Source organism: Schistocerca cancellata, chromosome 3 (genome assembly GCF_023864275.1).
Source record: "Schistocerca cancellata isolate TAMUIC-IGC-003103 chromosome 3, iqSchCanc2.1, whole genome shotgun sequence".
NCBI lineage: Eukaryota > Metazoa > Arthropoda > Insecta > Orthoptera > Acrididae > Schistocerca > Schistocerca cancellata.
Window position 1 is genome coordinate 752,995,066 of NC_064628.1, and position 19,493 is coordinate 753,014,558.

The following is a 19,493-nucleotide window of genomic DNA, read 5'->3' on the forward strand; positions in this document are numbered from 1 at the left end:
CACGGGCTGCGGCTTCTCCACACTTGTTGCCGCCGCAGGGTGACTGCACAAATGTAAGCTGTGTGGTCCGAGAATGCTGCAGGCCACAGTTCCGCATCCTGTGTTCCAGCGGCGAGAGAGCGTGAGACATAAATCCGATCGATACGACTGGAAGAGTGACTCGTGAAGTGCGTGAATCCCGGTCGATGGCCGTGAAGATGTTCCCAAGTGTCCACCATCTGCAGTTCTCGAATTAGCGTCTCGAGTTCCGGGCACGGATTATGTCGTGGGAGTTGGTCTCTGGGCGCCAGTACGCAATTGTAGTCACCTCCAAACACCAGATGGTCGTGGCGGCCTTGGAAGAGCGGGGCGACGTCTTCCGCAAAGAATCGTGAACGTTCGCGACGTTTGTCCGTCCTGGAAGGTGCGTAGATGTTGATAAGGCGAACACCCAGTACTGTGAGTGCCATTCCTCTTGCCCCAGGCAGAAACAGGATATCGTCCGCCACTATCCCTTCCCGAAGAAGTACAGCGACACCGCTGCCTGTTGGGGAAGCTGGAGAGACGCAAGCATCGTAACCGTACATGCCTGGGAAGTCGTCGACGTACACTTCCTGGAGAAGGGCTATGTCGATGGAAGCAGAGTTCAACATATCCTGAAGCAAGGATAACTTAGCGCGCGTCCGTATAGTGTTGATGTTTATAGTTGCAACGCGATAAGTTTGAGGTCTATCCATAGCATCCGTGTTGGCCATCAATACCCTTGTAAGGCTGTCTCGTCACTGTAAATGATGGCGGGAAAGGATCAACATTGGTGGGGTAAAGTTCCCCCCGTGTCGTCCGACACGATGGGCAAGGAGTGTTCCTCACAGTCGTCCGCCCAGTCGCTATGAAATACCATCGGCTGTTGGTGGCTGTTAGTGGCTGCTGCGGCACTCGGCGCTGAATCCATCGGCTCTGCTGGCTGGGAATCGGCAGCGGCTGTCTGCTTGTGATCCTGTTGTTCTGTGGGGTCGGAGGGACTGGAGCCATCACCACGGCGATCTGTTGAGTTTGATGTTACAGCGGCCTCTGTACCGTCGGTACCGTCGTCGGAATTTCCACAGTCCATGTCAGACGATCGCTGCAAACAATCGTCCGATGGAGCACGCCGCCGTCTCTTGTGTTTTCGCGGGGAACGCTGTTTACGGACGTGTGTTTCAGTATCTGAATGTGGGTGATTTTCTTCAGCTGCTCCGGTGTCTGGAAGAAAAGCCGCTGTCGGCACAACCCGTGGGTCAATGTCCATCCTAGCATCCACGCCTTCTTGCAAGGTCGGTCGGTGATTATCTTCAGGTGGGGGCGCCGTTGTAGAGGCCGGATCCTGTACTGCAGAAGCCATCACGGTCTCGCTATCGGGGGCGGCTATCGGACTAACGTGGGCAGCATCAGAAAGGGTTGCTGCCCGTGTAACTTCTGCGTAATTGAGAGGAAGTGTCGTCACCGTAGACGGAGTCATAGATTCACCTGTCGGGATTTGAGTAAGCCGTCGTCGGAGACAATCCGACCGGACGTGCCCTTCTTGGCCACAACCAGAGCAAGTGCGTGGCTGACCGTCATACATAATGATCGCCCTACATCCGCCGATGACAAGATATGACGGAACATGTTTGGTCAGTTCAATTTTTATCTGTCGCACCCCGTTAAGAACGGGGTACGTTGTAAAGGTGGTCCATTTTTCGGCCATATGGCTGATCACTCTGCCGTAGGGCTGGAAAGCCGCGGTGACTACGTCCGATGGTACTTCGAAAGGGAGTTCGAAGACGCGTATCGTACGGAGGCCAAGCCCCGCGTGATCGATACAGACCGCCCCAATATGGCCATCAGAGTGTTTGAATTTAAGATCGTTCGCATGTGCGCGCACGATTCTGTTGCACACCTCGTCACTTACTAGCTTGACATAGACAACACTGCTCGTGATAGAGAGATGGATACCAATTATGTCTCGCGGTTCAATTTTAACGTCGTCACGTAGAAAACGTTCCACTTCAAAAGATCGCGGTCGTACATGATCGGGTTGAAAACTGATCTTGATGGTGGTTTGTCTGTATGAATGTGCCATGTTGCGTCGGTAGTGATGGACTCTAAACTAGCGACAACGCAGTAGTAAACAACGACGGGCACACGCGACCGCGCGGACGGGACGTAAACAAGACGTCCTCGCCGCAGCGCTGCGGAAAGCAGACTTTACCATCAAACTGAGGCCATTATCAAGGCTACAGGCGATTTTAGACGGTATTAGACTCATGTATCCTGTGGGTTTGTGGTGTTTACGACACTTTGCGGTCTATGACTGATTATATCGTGCGGGATAAGTTGTCCATGAATGACGACAAGTCGTGGAAAATTCTATATTTGGGGCTAGGATGCATAACGTCTAGTATTAATATTTAATACACTGGAGGCATGAATTAAAAAACGCTTTCAGTCACAACTATTTCGTGTTTTATTAACTACGCGATGCATTTCGGACCCTGTGGGTCCATCGTCAGGTGTAATTTTTCTTAATACATGTTTCATTTCTTCTCTTGAATGAGGTGAAATGCATATTCCTGTCACGAAATGGATTTCGTAGGTCGAACGCGAAAAATATGTGCAAAATAGTGGGAAAGATGCTGTAAACTTACCATATAATGCAAGAAAAGCGTTTTTGACGTTTTAGCACCAGAAAACATTCTTTTCTCCATCGTTTTCGTACACCTCATTCAATAGTCACATTTGCATACACATGTTTACAAACACTTCTCAGATGTTTTTTGTACATGGTGTTGTCAAAGATGAATTAATTCGTAGTGGGAAAGATATAACTATTAAACAATTGACTTAAGAATAGATCTTTAAAACTACTGAAACAACTATGACTTGCGAACTCTGTATATTCATTTAACATAGATTCTGCTTTTTTTTATTTTTTGGAGGTACATCTCCAGTTGTTGTAACAGATTTAGGGTCTTACCATTGGTTTCGTTATGTAGTACTACCAAATTGTTTTCTAGACTGTTGATGGCATGTTTCGTTTCCAACATATGTTGAGCAATGACTGATTTTTCGAAATGGTTGAGGCTGAAAGCATTTACATGTTCTTGAAAATGGGTTTTGAAGATTCTGCCTGTTTTATCTATATAGAAGGCAGGACAACTGGGGCATGATACTTTGTACACTCCGCTGTTGTTGTATGTTTGCGTATTTTGATTTTACGTTATGGACGAATAAGTTTCATAACTTATTATTAGTTGTGAATGCAACTGTTATATTTGTTTTTCTGAAAAGGTTAGAAATTTTTTGTGATGTGGGGCCCAGGTATGGGATACTGGCGAATATTTTCTCTTCTTTCACACTGTGTCTGTTTGTTGTCTTAATTTTGTAAGTAGTTTTAAAGACCCATTCTAAAGTCAATTTTTTAATAGTTACATCTTTAGCACTACGAATAAATTCATCTCTGAGAACGTGTACAAAAAAAACATCCGTGAAGTGTTTACAAACATGTGTGTGCAAATGTGCCTCTTGAATGAAGTGACATGTACGAAAACGACGGAGAAAAGAATGTTTGCTGGTGTTAAAACGTCGCTTTTCTTGGATTATGTGGTAAGTTTACACTGTTCATCTTTTCCACTATTTCGCACATATTTTATGCGTACAACTTATGAAATTCATAACCTAACATTAAACCTTTTCGTGACAGGAATATGCATTTCACCTCGTTCAAGAGAAGAAATAAAATGTGTATTAAGACAAATTACACCTGATGATGGACCCACAGAGTCCGAAATGCATCGTGTATTTAATAAAACACGAAAAGTTGTGACTGAAGGCGTTTTCAACTCATATCTCCAGTGTATTGAATACAGTCACGTTTGAAACTGCAAAATGTGGATGAAATTAAATTAATATTTAATGTTTAACTGGTGAAGAAAGCAGTGTGACATCACTGTAGACTTCATCCATACTGACGTCCACTCAACTACAATTTAAATTATTAAAATTGACCCGCAGAAGTTAACAAATGAGTTAGTTTAATGGTACAGACTTTGGCAAAGTTGCTGACGAATTACGAAAGCAGGAGGGAAACAGTACACTGAGGTGTCAGAAGCCATAGGATACCTCCAAGTATCATGTCGGACCTCCTTTTGCCTGGCACCGTGCAGCATCTCGAAGTGACAGGGACTCAACAAGTCGCTGGAAGTGCCCTGCAGAAATATTCAGCCATAATCACTCTCTAGCTGTTCATAATTGCGGAAGCGTTACTTGTGCAAGATTTTGTGTGTGAACTGACTTCTCGATTATGTCCCCTAAACCTCCGATGGGATTCACGTATGGTGATCTGGATGGCCAAACCATTCGTTTGAATTGTCCAGAGTGTTCTTTAAACCAATCGCGAAAAATTGTGGCCTGGTGACATTGAAATGGTACAGTAGTTTCCGCTCTATAAGTAGCAGGTTTCGCTGCTCGCTCGCACCGGAAAATGAAACAGAGGCGGCTCCGCAGCCAATTTTATTACACGACGCGGCCGGCCGCGGGTGCAACAGAACCCATGTGGACGGGTGGAAAGAAATGTGTCAGGCTTCATAATACGTATTTATATGTGTCGTGTATTATGCATGTCTTGTACGTGGATGTGAATCTGCACATGAACTTTCCTAATCCTCCTCACACCTTTCCGTAAAGCGTGGCCAAATCTTTGTTGGGAAGTAGTTCTGTAGTATGGTAGTGCCAACCTTACTCCTGGTTAGGGGATCAGAGAGACAGCACAGGCAGGTAAAAGTCAAAGACTTTCCAGTGTCACAAGATTTGGGGTGGAGAGGTTGGTCACGGCCAAGTGGTTCGACCACCCCCTCCACCGGGGCCCAGGAAGACCTCCGGGTGCCCGCCATATTCTAGGAGTGCTACAGAAGACGGGTAAGTGAGCAGACGTGCCCTCAGTGCGTCTGTCTCAATGTTCACGCATGGAAGAGAGGTATTTGAATATTTGTACTAATTCTTTTATTTCCAGCTTCGGATTGTGTAAGGAAATGAATGATCTCGTTACATTAGGAAATTTGATCCTCTGTGTTAATGTATCTGGTCCCCAGTTTGCCTGTTATCCTCCTCACGTAGTGGATGTCCTATGTAAAATATTGGGAGGCTTCCGTGGCATACATTTGGCCAACGCAATTCCGTCTTGCCCGTAGAAATGTGCGTGCAGATTAGTATATAATATACCCGAGCTATAAGATGTAAAATTGTAATATCTGTAAACTGAAACAATTGCAGCTATCGCTGTGATGTCGAGTGATAATGTTCAAAATAAATAGGTAATCAACTGTCATCAATCTTTAACATACCTTAAAAATCACAAAGAAGTCAAGTTAAAGGAATTTATTTAAAATAAAAGCTATAGAATGCAGGGACCCACACATCAGCGTGTGAGCCCTCCAACCCCTTGCCTAGTATCGTACAGAAAGGACACGCTCTCTAGGTAGCGCTCTCAAGCTCCTCTCCCCAGTTATACGTTGCGCAATTTTGATTCAGGGCTTTATCGCATCAATCCTTGGGTAACAGAAGAAATACTGAATTTAATGGATGAAAGGAGAAAATATAAAAATGCAGTAAATGAAGCAGGCAAAAAGGAATACAAAAGTCTCAAAAACGAGATCCACAGGAAGTGCAAAATGGCTAAGCAGGGATGGCTAGAGGACAAATGTAAGGATGTAGAGGCTTATCTCCCTAGGGGTAAGATAGATACTGCCTACAGGAAAATTAAAGAGACTTTTGGAGAACAGAGAACCACTTGTATGAATATCAAGAGCTCAGATGGAAACCCAGTTCTAAGCAAAGAAGGGAAAGCAGAAATGTGGGGGAGTATATAGAGGGCCTATACAAGGGCAATGTACTTGAGGGCAATATTATGGAAATGGAAGAGGATGTAGATGAAGATGAAATGGGAGATACGATACTGCGTGAAGAGTTTGACAGAGCACTGAAAGACCTAAGTCGAAACAAGGCCCCAGGAGTAGACAACATTCCGTTAGAACTACTGACGGTCTTGGGAGATCCAGTCCTGAGAAAACTCTACCATCTGGTGAGCAAGATGTATGGGACAGGCGAAATACCCTCAGACTTCAAGAAGAATATAGTAATTCCAATCCCAAAGAAAGCAGGTGCTGACAGATGTGAAAATTACCGAGTAATCAGTTTAATAAGTCACGGATGCAAAATACTAACGCGTATTCTCTACAGACGAATGGAAAAACTGGTAGAAGCTGACCTCGGGGAAGATCAGTTTGGATTCCGTAGAAATGTTGGAACACGTGAGGCAATACTGACCCTACGACTTATCTTAGAAGCTAGATTAAGGAAAGGCAAACCTACGTTTCTAGCATTTGTAGATTTAGAGAAAGCTTTTGACAATGTTGACTGGAATACTCTCTTTCAAATTCTGAAGGGAGGAGGAGGAGATTAGTGTTTAACGTCCCGTCGACAACGAGGCCATTAGAGACGGAGCGAAAGCTCGGGTGAGGGAAGAATGGGGAAGGAAATCGGCCGTGCCCTTTCAAAGGAACCATGCCGGCATTTGCCTGAAGCGATTTAGGGAAATCACGGAAAATCAAATTCTGAAGGTGGCAGGGGTAAAATACAGGGAGCGAAAGGCTATTTACAATTTGTACAGAAAGCAGATGGCAGTTATAAGAGTCGAGCGGCACAAAAGGGAAGCAGTGGTTGGGAAGGGAGTGAGACAGGGTTGTAGCTTATCCCCGATGTTATTCAATCTGTATATTGAGCAAGCAGTGAAGGAAACAAAAGAAAAATTCGGAGTAGGTATTAAAATCCATGGAGAAGAAATAAAAACTTTAAGGTTCGCCGATGACACTGTAATTCTGTCAGAGTCAGCAAAGGACTTGGAAGAGCAGTTGAACGGAATGGACAATGTCTTGAAAGGAGGGTATAAGATGAACATCAACAAAAGCAAAACGAGGATAATGGAATGTAGTCGAATTAAGTCGGGTGATGCTGAGGGAATTAGATTAGGAAATGAGACACTTAAAGTGGTAAAGGAGTTTTGCTATTTGGTGAGCAAAATAACTGACGATGGTCGAAGTAGAGAGGATATAAAATGTAGACTGGCAATGGCAAGGAAAGCGTTTGTGAAGAAGAGAAATTTGTTAACATCGAGTATAGATTTAAGTGTCAGGAAGTCGTTTCTGGAAGTATTTGTATGGAGCGTAGCCATGTATGGAAGTGAAATATGGACGATAGCTAGTTTGGACAAGAAGAGAAGCTTTCGAAATGTGGTGCTACAGAAGAATGCTGAAGATTAGATGGGTAGATCATATAACTAATGAGGAGGTATTGAATGGGATAGGGGAGAAGAGAAGTTTGTGGCACAACTTAACTAGAAGAAGGGATCGGTTGGTAGGACATGTTCTGAGGCATCAAGGGATCACCAATTTAGTATTGGAGGGCAGCGTGGAGGGTAAAAATCGTAGAGGGAGACCAAGAGATGAATACATTAAACAGATTCAGAAGGATGTAGGTTGCAGTAGGTACTGGGAGATGAAGAAGCTTGCACAGGATAGAGTAGCATGGAGAGCTGCATCAAGCCAGTCTCAGGACTGAAGACCACAACAACAACATCGCATCAACTTTCATCTGGCGTCGCTAGGCAAGGAGGTAAGACGGTAAACTTTCAACATGAAATCGTCGTTTGGGAACACGAAGTCCACGTACGGCTGCCAGTGGTCATTTCTAGTCAATGATCTGGTCAGTTGGACCAGAGGACCCAGTCCATTCCATATATACACAGCCGCCACCAGCTTGTACAGTGCCTTGTTGACAACTTGTGTCCATGGCTTTATGAGGGCTGCGCCACACTCGAACCCTACCATCAACTCTTACGAACTGAAATAAGGCATCGATGACCAGGCTACAGTCTTACAGTCGTCTAGGGTCCAACCGACATGACCACGAGCCCAGACTTCGGGCGATGTCATGTTGTTACCAAAGATTCTCCCGTCGGCCGTCTGCTGACATAGCCCATTAACACCGAATTTCGCCGCCCTGTCCTAACGAATACGATCGTCGTAGTCTCACATTGATTTCTGTGGATGTATAAAGCAGTGGTTTCTATCTGTTAACACTGACAACTTTACGCATTCGCCGTTGCCCTCGATCATTAAGTGAACGCCCTTGACCACTGCGTTGCACGAGGTGAGAGTTAATGCCTGAAATTTGGTTTCCTCGGCATACTCTTGAAACTGTGGATCTCGGAATATTGAATTCCCAAACGATTTCCGAAATGGAATGTCTCGTGCGTGTAGCTCGAATTACCATTCTGCGTTCAAAGTCTGTCAACTCTCGTCATGTGGCCATAATGACGACTGAAACCTTTCCACACGAATCACCTTAGTACAAATGAGAGCTTCGCTCTTTTATACCTTGTGTACGCGATACTAAAGCTATTGTATATGTGCATATCGCTATCTTATAACTTTTGCCATCTCAGTGTAAAATACAGGGTGTTCATAAATCATTTATAATATTAGTTACATTAAACTTACAGTTATAAATGATATGTCAGATGAAAGAGCAACTCAAACAGTTGTGATTGGCACCAGTGCGCTGTCGCAATCCTCTAGACAGCGGTAGTAGCGAAGATGACGACTAGTGAACAGAAAGCGTTTTGTGTTTTTCAGTTTGCAAAGACCGAATCAGTAGAGACTGTGCAACGTGCGTTCCTATTGAAGTTCGGTTGGATCCTCCAAGTGATAATAACATTCGTAGATGGTATCATGAATTTGAAGATACCGGCTGCCTTTGTAAAGGGAAGAGCACAGGACGACCAAGAGTCAGTGAAGAGACTGTTGAGCGAGTGAGACAGTCGTTCACTCGTAGCCCAAAGAAACCAGTCCGGAAGGCTAGTTGTGAATTACAAGTTCCCATGTCGACTGTTTGGAAAGTTTTAAGACAACCCGTACAACTACGTCCTTGCCGTTTAAAGTTGTTAGAGGCTCTAAAGCCGGCAGACCATGGATTACGTGCCTACTTTGAAAACGAAATATTGTTTCATGACGATGAAGATCTTCTGGATCATGTAGTCTTCAGTGATGAATCGACCTCTCACCTTAGTGGACATGTTAACACTCACAGTGTGCGCATCTGGGGCTCAGAAAATCCTCACGAGGTGGTACAAATGCAACGAGATTCCCCTAAAATGACTGTTTTTTGTGCCGTAGCCTGGCGGAAAGTTTATGGGCCTTTCTTTTTTGGCGAACCTACTGTAACTGGAACTTCTTACGTTGATACACTAGAGCAATGTCTCGTCCCTCAGTTGGAAGAAGATGAGCCAGAGAACTTCATTTTCCATCAAGATGGTGCGCGACCTCACTGGCATAGCGAAGTACACGATTGGTTGAACTTCACTGTACCCAAGCGCTGGATAGGCCGCAAGGTGCCCAATGACAGTACTTGCTTTGCATGGCCTCCACGTTCACCCTACCTAACGTCATGCGAATTTTTCCTTTGGGGCTTCATCAAGGATCGTGTGTACATGCCTCCGCTACCAGCAGACCTCCCTGAATTAATAAACCGGATTGAAGCAGCTGTTGGTACAATCACTGAAGACACACTTATCAACCTTTTGGAAGAACTCGGCTATAGACCTGATGTGTGTCGTGTGACAAATGGTGCTCACATTGAACATTTATAAGGTTCTTAGTGAAACTGTTTGAGTTGCTCTTTCGTTTGACATATCATTTACATCTGTAAGTTTAATATAATAAATATTATAAAGAGTTAAAACCCCGATATTCATTTATATACACCCTGTACTAAGGCAGTATATCCCTGCTGTCTGTGACGTGAACACGTATTGATGAGGGGTACTTCATTTTACTTAAGAACATGATTTAAAGTTTAATTTTGACTAATGGAGCGGTAGCCTGAATTGAAGAAACATGGAAACAGCTGCTGTGCATTATTTTGTAAATGTTGTGGTGATCGAAGTGTTACAATAAGATCCCGCGATCGTTTACTGTGATCAATGAGTTTAGACTTACCCTCTTTTAGGATTACATGTTATTAGGAGATTTTCCCCTTGTTGGTTTGTATTAATAAAGTGGGTGGAATTTCAGGTACTGAGAAATTATTGTAGCGTCGTACTGGCATTCCCAAAAGCCACTCCAAGTTTCACTCTTTCAACTGCCTTTTAGAAGACGCGGCCTACTGGGAAGAAACTCGATAGGGATATCGAGACAGCTGTAGATGAAATAAGGTAAGCGAGCCTTCACTTTTTTGTCTAGGAAGGAGTAAAGAACTGTTTGTTAAAACTTACCTTAGCGTTCATTCAACGTAGCTTTTCACGTGCATTCTTCTGCAAATGATAAACAGAGCGCCTAGTAGGGTAAGGTTTCACTCGTCAGGACAGGTAAAGTGGTGGGCTACTTCCTTTTACTCTCTGGGATAGCGCTGCGGTCAAGTAACAAGCACTTAAGACTGTTCAAAGAGAAGTGTTCGGTGTTGTCCGCAAGTTTCATGGCGACATCTGCGCGCACACGTGTGCAGTTAAATATTTTGTGTTTCCTATGTGTCCGTTGTTAGATAAGTAATAATTTCATTTGCATGCATAGAAATATAGAAATATATTGTGCCATTTAATTGCTACGTTGCTGGTAAAACGTGTTTTCGCTTTCAAAACCACATGGTTATGAACTGCCTAGCTTAGGTGCTCAGACAACGTTTAGCGTAATGACTTCCAGTGGGTATAGTGGCTAGTCGCCTGTACATATTTTTTGTAATAGATTTATCTTATTTCAAAGCAGTACTATGTCATGAAATAAGTATACTAAGGCTGTAGTGTATTATCAACTTGGTGAGGAACTAATTTCTGTTAATAAGCCCTAGCTGAATTGTCTATCGTTGCCCGAGACGTACAATATCTGCGCACAAAGTGATTGTTCTCGTGCCTTGTTGATATGGAAGCCTCATGGAGAACTGTTATCACTTTAAATCCAAGAACATTTTCTGAAGTAAATCTGTAAAGTACTTTTCGAGATGTTTGGTGCTGAAATCAACAACGAGAAAGCAAAGACGCAGTGTGGTGGTGATACAGAAGATTAGGACCTGAATGTCTGTATTGTAACAAAACTTTCTCTGACTATGACCATGAAGGCTGGATTCGATGCTTTGATTACAAGTTGTGGTTCAAATGGCTCTGAGCACTATGGGACTTAACTTCTGACGTCATCAGTCCCCTAGAACTTAGAACTACTTAAACCTAAGTAACCTAAGGACATCACACACATCCGTGCCCGAGGAAGGATTCGAACCTGTGACCGTAGCGGTCGCGCGGTTCCAGACTGTAGAGCCTAGAACCGCTTGGCCACTCCGGCCGACTACAAGTTGTGGGCTCATGACGAATGTGTTAGTCTTGAGCAGGATGACGACATATTTACGTTTGAATACAGTATTAATACTTGACTCCTAAAGCTAAATTACCTTTGAACATGTGACAAATGTTGCTGTGAACTTTGAGACTTAAAATCTATTAAAATTTTGCATAATTTGGTAAATGATTAAAATGAGTATTTTTCTCAAACATATTTCGTTCTGTAAATGTGTATCTTCTTCACCTGACAACATCTCCCAATCCGCAGTGTACCAAAATTTTCATTTCATCCTTATTTTTCCTTTGCACTGTCTCTGGCCACTTTAATGCTAACTACCTGGCAAAGTGGGCATTTTGCAGACTTTCACTTAAGCTCACTTTTCTACTACAAAAGGAGGATTTGAATAATAATACAACTGTTTACAGTTTCAGAATATGTACAGTTTAAAGAGATGTGTTTCATATGCATTTCTGAGGTGAGATTTACTTATGTACTTATCGTATTGTTTTAGATGTACACAAAAGTATCTACAATAAAATGGAAATCTCCAAATATGACAATCAGACAAGAGCACTTTGAGTCACTTGACGTTAAGTCCTCAGATCACCATCAGATGCTCGAAGTGGGCACTCCTTAACGATGTGGTCTATTTTCCGCTCCTCCGCTCCGTAGTCGCAGTCAGTAGTGGACGCAAACCCCGCTTCTTCATGGTGTAGCCACATATGCCTTGGCCAGTCCTAACGCGACTCAGCCTCGACCAGGCTTGGCGTGGCACTTCGAATCTCTCGACCTTTTTTGCTGGATCTTGAACAAGGTGAGCGTTGCTGTATGAATTTTCGTTCCAATGTTGTCGCTATTTAGAGGTCACATCAAAAGAACCGATAATTTCAAAATCAACCCATGGTGGTTTGCGTGATTTCAGACAGGTTGTTGGTGGGTCTTGTAGGGCATCATACAAGGGTGAGTTCTTATGAGAAGTAATCGTTTTGAACAAGTTTATCTCAGCTGATTTCCTCCTTAGACTTATTAGTTAAGACAGGCAATCATTGAGAACGAGTAGATCTGTCAGTACCATTGATAAATCTCATAGCTTCATTAAGCTTCACATCAATCTTCGTTGTGTGTGCAATGTTTTTCCTCACTGGAACGCAGCAGAGCGAGTTCAGTAGCGTGTAGAATATTGTCTTCCGCACCCCAGCTGCTTTCGGCAATCTTGCGAAGTAGACTTACTCTTGAGCCGAATTCTTTAGATAACTTGATGCAATGTTGTTTGAACGTAAAGGGCCTATTCCAGAGTAGTTCCCAGATATACTGGATTGTAGTTATACAGTACCTCGATTTCATCGACTGTCACATTTAACTTCCTTTGGGCTTCTTTATAACTTAAGTGAAATGCGGTAGCCTCAGTTTTAATTGGGTTAGGCTGAAGTGTCCATTTATGGAAGTAATCATTCAGTTTCATTGTACTACTTGTAAACACACTCTCGCAGTGCATAACGTAATTACTCTGGAAGAATAATGACAGGTCATCTACATACTGGCTTAATATGGAGTCCGCGTCTGACATATCATGGGTATACGTGATAAACAGGACGAGGGTGAGAACTGATCCCTGAGGGAGGCCATTATTTTGAGTTATCCATCTACTAGCTTGTCCTTACAGGTACACCGTAAAGTACATGTCAGAAAGCATGTTGTTAACTAGAAAGGCCAGCTTTCTGTAAACTTGAACACCAGTCCCTCCCTTCAAACAGAGTTATATGCTGCCGCAAGATACACGAAAACTGCAGTTGATTGAGACCTTATTGAAATCCAGCTTCTACTAGTTATCAATGTTAAATACCTAGTCGCAGTATCTTCGATGTTTCCCAGAGCCACCCTATTCGACTGGGGGGATTTGATCAACGCCCTCTTGAACGCGATTTAGAATAAGCTTTCTAGTAGTTTATAGGGCATGCTGGCTAGTGTTGCTGGTCGGTAATGAGAAGCATAAGTTTCGTCTGTGTCTGGTCTTAGGATGACAATTATCCTGTTGGAAAATCTTTGGTAATTTTCCAGTCCTCAGAATCCTAGGGATCTAGGAAAAAGGCCCTCCCCCCACCGAAAATGGTGGGTACTATAGGGGGTCTGTTCCTAGGCAACGGTTAATAGCGGGTAATTCTTCCACGAAGATGCTGTAACACAGCAACAAGTATGGAACAGAACCTATATATGAACAGTCGTTTTCAGGGCCAACCATACACTACTCATTAGTCCACGAGACTCAGAGGGCCATTGACACGGGTTCCCAGGTAGATGCCATGTTTCTTGACTTCCGCAAGGCGATCGATACAGTTCCCCACAATCGTTTAATGAACAAAGTAAGAGCATATGGACTATCAGACCAATTGCGTGATTGGATTGAAGAGTTCCTAAATAACAGAAAGCAGCATGTCATTCTCAAAGGAGAGAAGTCTTCCGAAGTAAGAGTGATTTCAGGTGTGCCGCAGGGGAGTGTCGTAGGACCGTTGCTATTCACAATATACATAAATGACCTTGTGGATGACATCGGAAGTTCACTGAGGCTTTTTGCGGCTGATGCTGTGGTATATCGATAGGTTGTAACATTGGAAAATTGTACTGAAATGCAGGAGGATCTGCAGCGAATTGAAGCATGGTGCAGGGAATGGCAATTGAATCTCAATGTAGACAAGTGTAATGTGCTGCCAATACATAGAAACATAGATCCCTTATCATTTAGCTACAATATAGCAGGTCAGCAACTGGAAGCAGTTAATTCCATAAATTATCTGGGAGTATGCATTACGAGTGATTTAAAATTGAATGATGATATAAAATTAATCGTCGGTAAAGCAGATTCCAGACTGAGATTCATTGGAAGAATCCTAAGGAAATGCAATCCGAAAACAAAGGAAGTAGGTTACAGTACGCTTGTTCGTCCACTGCTTGAATACTGCTCAGCGGTGTGGGATCCGTACCAGATAGGGTTGATAGAAGAGATAGAGAAGATCCAATGGAGAGCAGCGCGCTTCGTTACAGGATCATTTAGTAATTGCGAAAGCGTTACGGAGATGATAGATAAAATCCAGTGGAAGACTCTGCAGGAGAGACGCTCAGTAGCTCGGTACGGGCTTTTGTTGTAGTTTCGAGAACATACCTACACCGAGGAGTCAAGCAGTACATTGCTCCCTCCTACGATATATCTCGCGAAGAAACCATGAGGATAAAATCAGAGAGATTAGAGCCCACACAGAAGCATACCGACAATCCTTCTTTCCACGAACAATACGAGACTGGAATAGAAGGGAGGACCGATTGAGGTACTCGATCTACCCTCCGCCACACACCGTCAGTTGGCTTGCGGAGTATGGATGTAGATGTAGATGTAGACGTAGATGAAGAGAAAAACATTTCCCTTAGGACGGCCACTTTACCAAACTTTCCCCTACGTCTAACGTAGAAATCTGTCACGGCAGGAGCTTCTTGTCTTTTTTAATATAACATTTTTAAATGGTGTAGGGGGACACACACACACACGATAGAGTGACTCTTTTACCTGGTGTACTTGTACGCAGGTACTACATAATCAGTACTAAGCCGAAACTGGGTCCTTAGGAATTCAACAAAAATTTTAGGTTTTATTCGAGTTTCGGCGCAACGATGATCTTAACCTTAGCTGAATCTGTAAATGTTTAAGCGCCCTCTGGCAGATTCTCGTTACCTCTGCGGTGCTTTGCTGGAGTAACTGGGTCCCGCGCCTGTCTCCATACGGCGGAACCTCCGTCAGAGAACAGAGGGCAGAGCAGCGCCAGTTGCCGGTAATTACGCAGCTGCCGCGCTGATTACGGCGCAGTACGCTTTCCCCACCCACACCTACATCCCTCCCCTCTCGCGCCCCCATCCGCCTTCCGTTCTCTCTTGCTCCTACACCCCGACCGCCTGCCGCCGTTGCAGTAATTACACCGGCAACTATTTGCATAATTCCGGATAATTACGCCGCCGACAATGCTTCCATAATTCATAAATGAAACGCAACTGGGGCTTGAATCGCGCCGAATGAAGCACGGACTAATGATCTCCCGCTCCGCTCGCTATGATAAGTCGTGGTGCTGGCGGGCGGCTCCCCGGAATGGCGAATTACTGCCGAGGCCGTGCCCCACAAAGCGCGCTTGCAACAAGTCACTCCCTCCCTCCCTCCCATCGCTGTAGGCGGCCAGGGCGCAGAGCTGCCGGTTTCTCACGTGGGCGCTTTCTAGTCTCCATTGACTAAACTGTCTTCAAAGCTAAGGACGCGAGAGTGGCGGGAATCAGAGAGGTGAACACAACGGTCGTCTTCATTCTACAGTACGAGATGCATTCAAGTTCTAAGGCCTCCGATTTTTTTTCTCCGGACTGGAAAGAGATAGAAACATGCGCATTATTTTAAAATGAGGCCGCATTCATTGTCAATACGTCCCAGAGATGGCAGCACCGTACGGCAGATGGAATTTTACCACCAGCGACGAGAATGAGAACTGTTTTAAATACTTAAAAGGGCGACGTTTTCCTTACTTGAACAGCGTGCAGTCATTCGTTTTCTGAATTTGCGTGGTGTGAAACCAATTGAAATTCATCGACAGTTGAAGGAGACACGTGGTGATGGAGTTATGGATGTGTCGAAAGTGCGTTCGTGGGTGCGACAGTTTAATGAAGGCAGAACATCTTGTGACAACAAACCGAAACAACCTCGGGCTCGCTCAAGCCGGTCTGACGACATGATCGAGAAAGTGGAGAGAATTGTTTTGGGGAATCGCCGAATGACTGTTGAACAGATCGCCTCCAGAGTTGGCATTTCTGTGGGTTCTGTGCACACAATCCTGCATGACGACCTGAAAATGCGAAAAGTGTCATCCAGGTGGGTGCCACGAATGCTGACGGACGACCACATTGCTGCCCATGTGGCATGTTGCCAAGCAATGTTGACGTGCAACGACAGCATGAATGGGACTTTCTTTTCGTCGTTTGTGACAATGGATGAGACGTGGATGCCATTTTTCAATCCAGAAACAAAGCGCCAGTCAACTCAATGGAAGCACACAGATTCACCGCCACCAAAAAAATTTCGGGTAACCGCCAGTGCTGAAAAAATGATGGTGTCCATGTTCTGGGACAGCGAGTGCGTAATCGTTACCCATTGCGTTCCAAAGGGCACTACGATAACAGGTGCAACCTACGAAAACGTTTTGAAGAACTAATTCCTTCCTGCACTGCAACAAAAACGTCCGGGAAGGGCTGCGCATGTGCTGTTTCACCAAGATAATGCACCCGCACATCGAGCTAAAGTTACGCAACAGTTTCTTCGTGATAACAACTTTGAAGTGATTCCTCATGCTCCCTACTCACCTGACCTGGCTCCTAGTGACGTTTGGCTTTTTCCAACAATGAAAGACACTCTCCGTGGCCGCACATTCACCAGCCGTGCTGCTGTTGCCTCAGCGATTTTCCAGTGGTCAAAACAGACTCCTAAAGAAGCCTTCGCCGCTGCCTTGGAATCATGGCGTCAGCCTTGTGAAAAATGTGTACGTCTGCAGGGCGATTACGTCGAGAAGTAACGCCAGTTTCATCGATTTCGGGTGAGTAGTTAATTAGAAAAAAAAGTCGGAGGCCTTAGAACATGAATGCACCTCGTACAGTTCGGAAAAAGTGAAACATATGAACACAATGAAATTTATTCCTTGAAATAAACTGTTTATAGTTCTATCGTAATTTGCACTGTGTGGTGTGCGTACTGTAAGACCTTCAGTACACATACCATCAGATTATTTGACTTGTCGCTCTAATGAAGTAGGCGAGTGTCAGCAATATGTCTCGTGTTCTTATTGTGGCGTGTTTATCTTCTGCCATTTGGTCAGACAATAGAAATGCCACTTGCTCACTTAGTGTAGCAGATTGATGGTGACCAACTTTAAACAGAACTTGATTAATTTTCACACACATTTATTAAAGTAATAAAAAAGCATAGACATTACGTAACTTGATTCTGGATGCTATTTACAACTGACAAGCCGAAGTTGCTTTGGTCTTGGTACGTTAATCTTATTCTCACATATCTCTGACACTTGAAAAAGTATCATGGCAATGTACAGAAATGTGATGATCTTATTAGGTGCAGACTGAAACTTGACTATAGACTGGTACAGACTAATGCAGACTGGTACAGACTGGTGCAGACAAATGCAGACTGACTAATCAGAGGTCTGTACGCTCGTTATAATACCTCGTGCGTTCAGGTATCATTGCGCGCGTGTGATCCGCGAGGAGAAAAGTTTCTACTTTAGCAACAATCTCATTGGCTGCGTTACATATTAATACGCGGATCGGCGGAAGCAGAATTTGGTCCGTCTCTAAGGCAGCGCCATCTCGTAGTGCAGAGACGGACGAGCGCTGCGCCTGCGCTGTTGTGCTTAGCGGGGCGCGCTCTAGTGGGAAAGTTGTGTATGCGCCGACTACGCGGAACTATGTACACAACACACTGAGAGGTATTTATTTTTTATTTCTTGATGGTGACTAGTTTCGGACACCTGCGTTCATTTTCAAACCATCTGTGCTCTGTGACAAATACAGACTGTAGCCCACGTACAGAAACTGACCCTGCAGTAACCAAAGCGGTATATGGCTCTGCAGCATGCTGCAAGCTCGGAAATTGATTTTATCGATTAGCAACAAAGCACTACACAACTGATTAGCATTACAGAACTGTACATTCACTGTGACTGTGGAAATTCAGTACGGAGTAGCGCCACCGTGTGCTGCAATCAGAGCCGCTAAACCTCATGGTTTGGAACCAAAGTGGACATGAACGCGCTGCTGGGGAATACTGTACTACGCACTTTGTAGACGCGTCCACAAAGCAACCACTGTGGCTACAGGGGTACCTGAACGAACAACTTGCTCACTGACCTTATCGCAGACATTTTCGGTGGGCGACATATCAGGCGTACGGGCAGGCCTAGAAAACAATGGTACCCGTTGTCCTCTGAAGAAGTCTTTTACATTTCTCTCCACTTGTGGCCGGGTTGAAATATGGCGTGTGGAACGGACTGCAGGAGGAACAGTGCCTCGAGCTATAAAACGCCCCTGATGCAGCGGTAGCTGTTCAGATTGCCCTCAGGATGTAGGAGGTGAGTTCGCGTGTTACAGACAACGGTGCCCCAAACCATCACACTTGGCGTTTGTCCGCTATGACGCTCAACGATACACTTTGCCTGACTGCATGCACCATGGCGTCGTCGAACGCGTATGTGGCCATCACTATAGGACAAGCTGAAGCGGGACCCCTCCGAACATACTGCATTTTGCCACTCAATACGATAGTGTCTGCATTCACGTGCCCATTTCAGTCCACGGCGTCGGTGGGTCCTGGTCAGTGGAAGCCGATGGACTTGCTTGCTTGCCACCAGTTCATGCCTCAGAAGACAGTGAAGAACCATCGACGCTGACATGTCCACACCCACTGTAGTGCTCAAACGTCACGCCAACACTGTGGACGAAGCTGTTCTGACCGTTACGGCCAAGTGGACAAGACGGCGGTCATCTCGCGATGTGGTCACATCATATCGTCCAGTACCCTGTCGGCGCTGTGTTCGGCCCTTTTCTCTCCTCTGGTTCCAAATACGCCTCGCTGCTAAAGTAGTGTGCACTGTTTGAGCCGCAGTGTCACGTAACGACAGATCCGCCTTCCGGAGACCTATCATTCTGCACCGTTCGAGCGCATTGAGATGCCTTTATCCACCCTGTGATGTCGAAAATGCATAGCACCGCTTGGTTACAAGTTTCCATTTCGCCTGACGACTCCGCACCGACTGACCGTTGCGTAACACTAACCTGTCCAGTAATGCAAAAGAGGGCTCTGTTGGGTTTATGTGAACATCAATTCTCTGTTATTAAAATCGTTTATTAAGGTCCCGCTGTTTCACACGCGCTCTTATCGTGGCGTGTTACAGACCTTTGCTTCTGAATGTTTCACTTTTTACAGACAGTAGTGGATCTCTGTCATCTGAGGTTTGAATCCACGTTCTGCGACAAGCTGCCTGATACGAATGCATAAAATTCTACCGGCATAACAGGTACACAAAA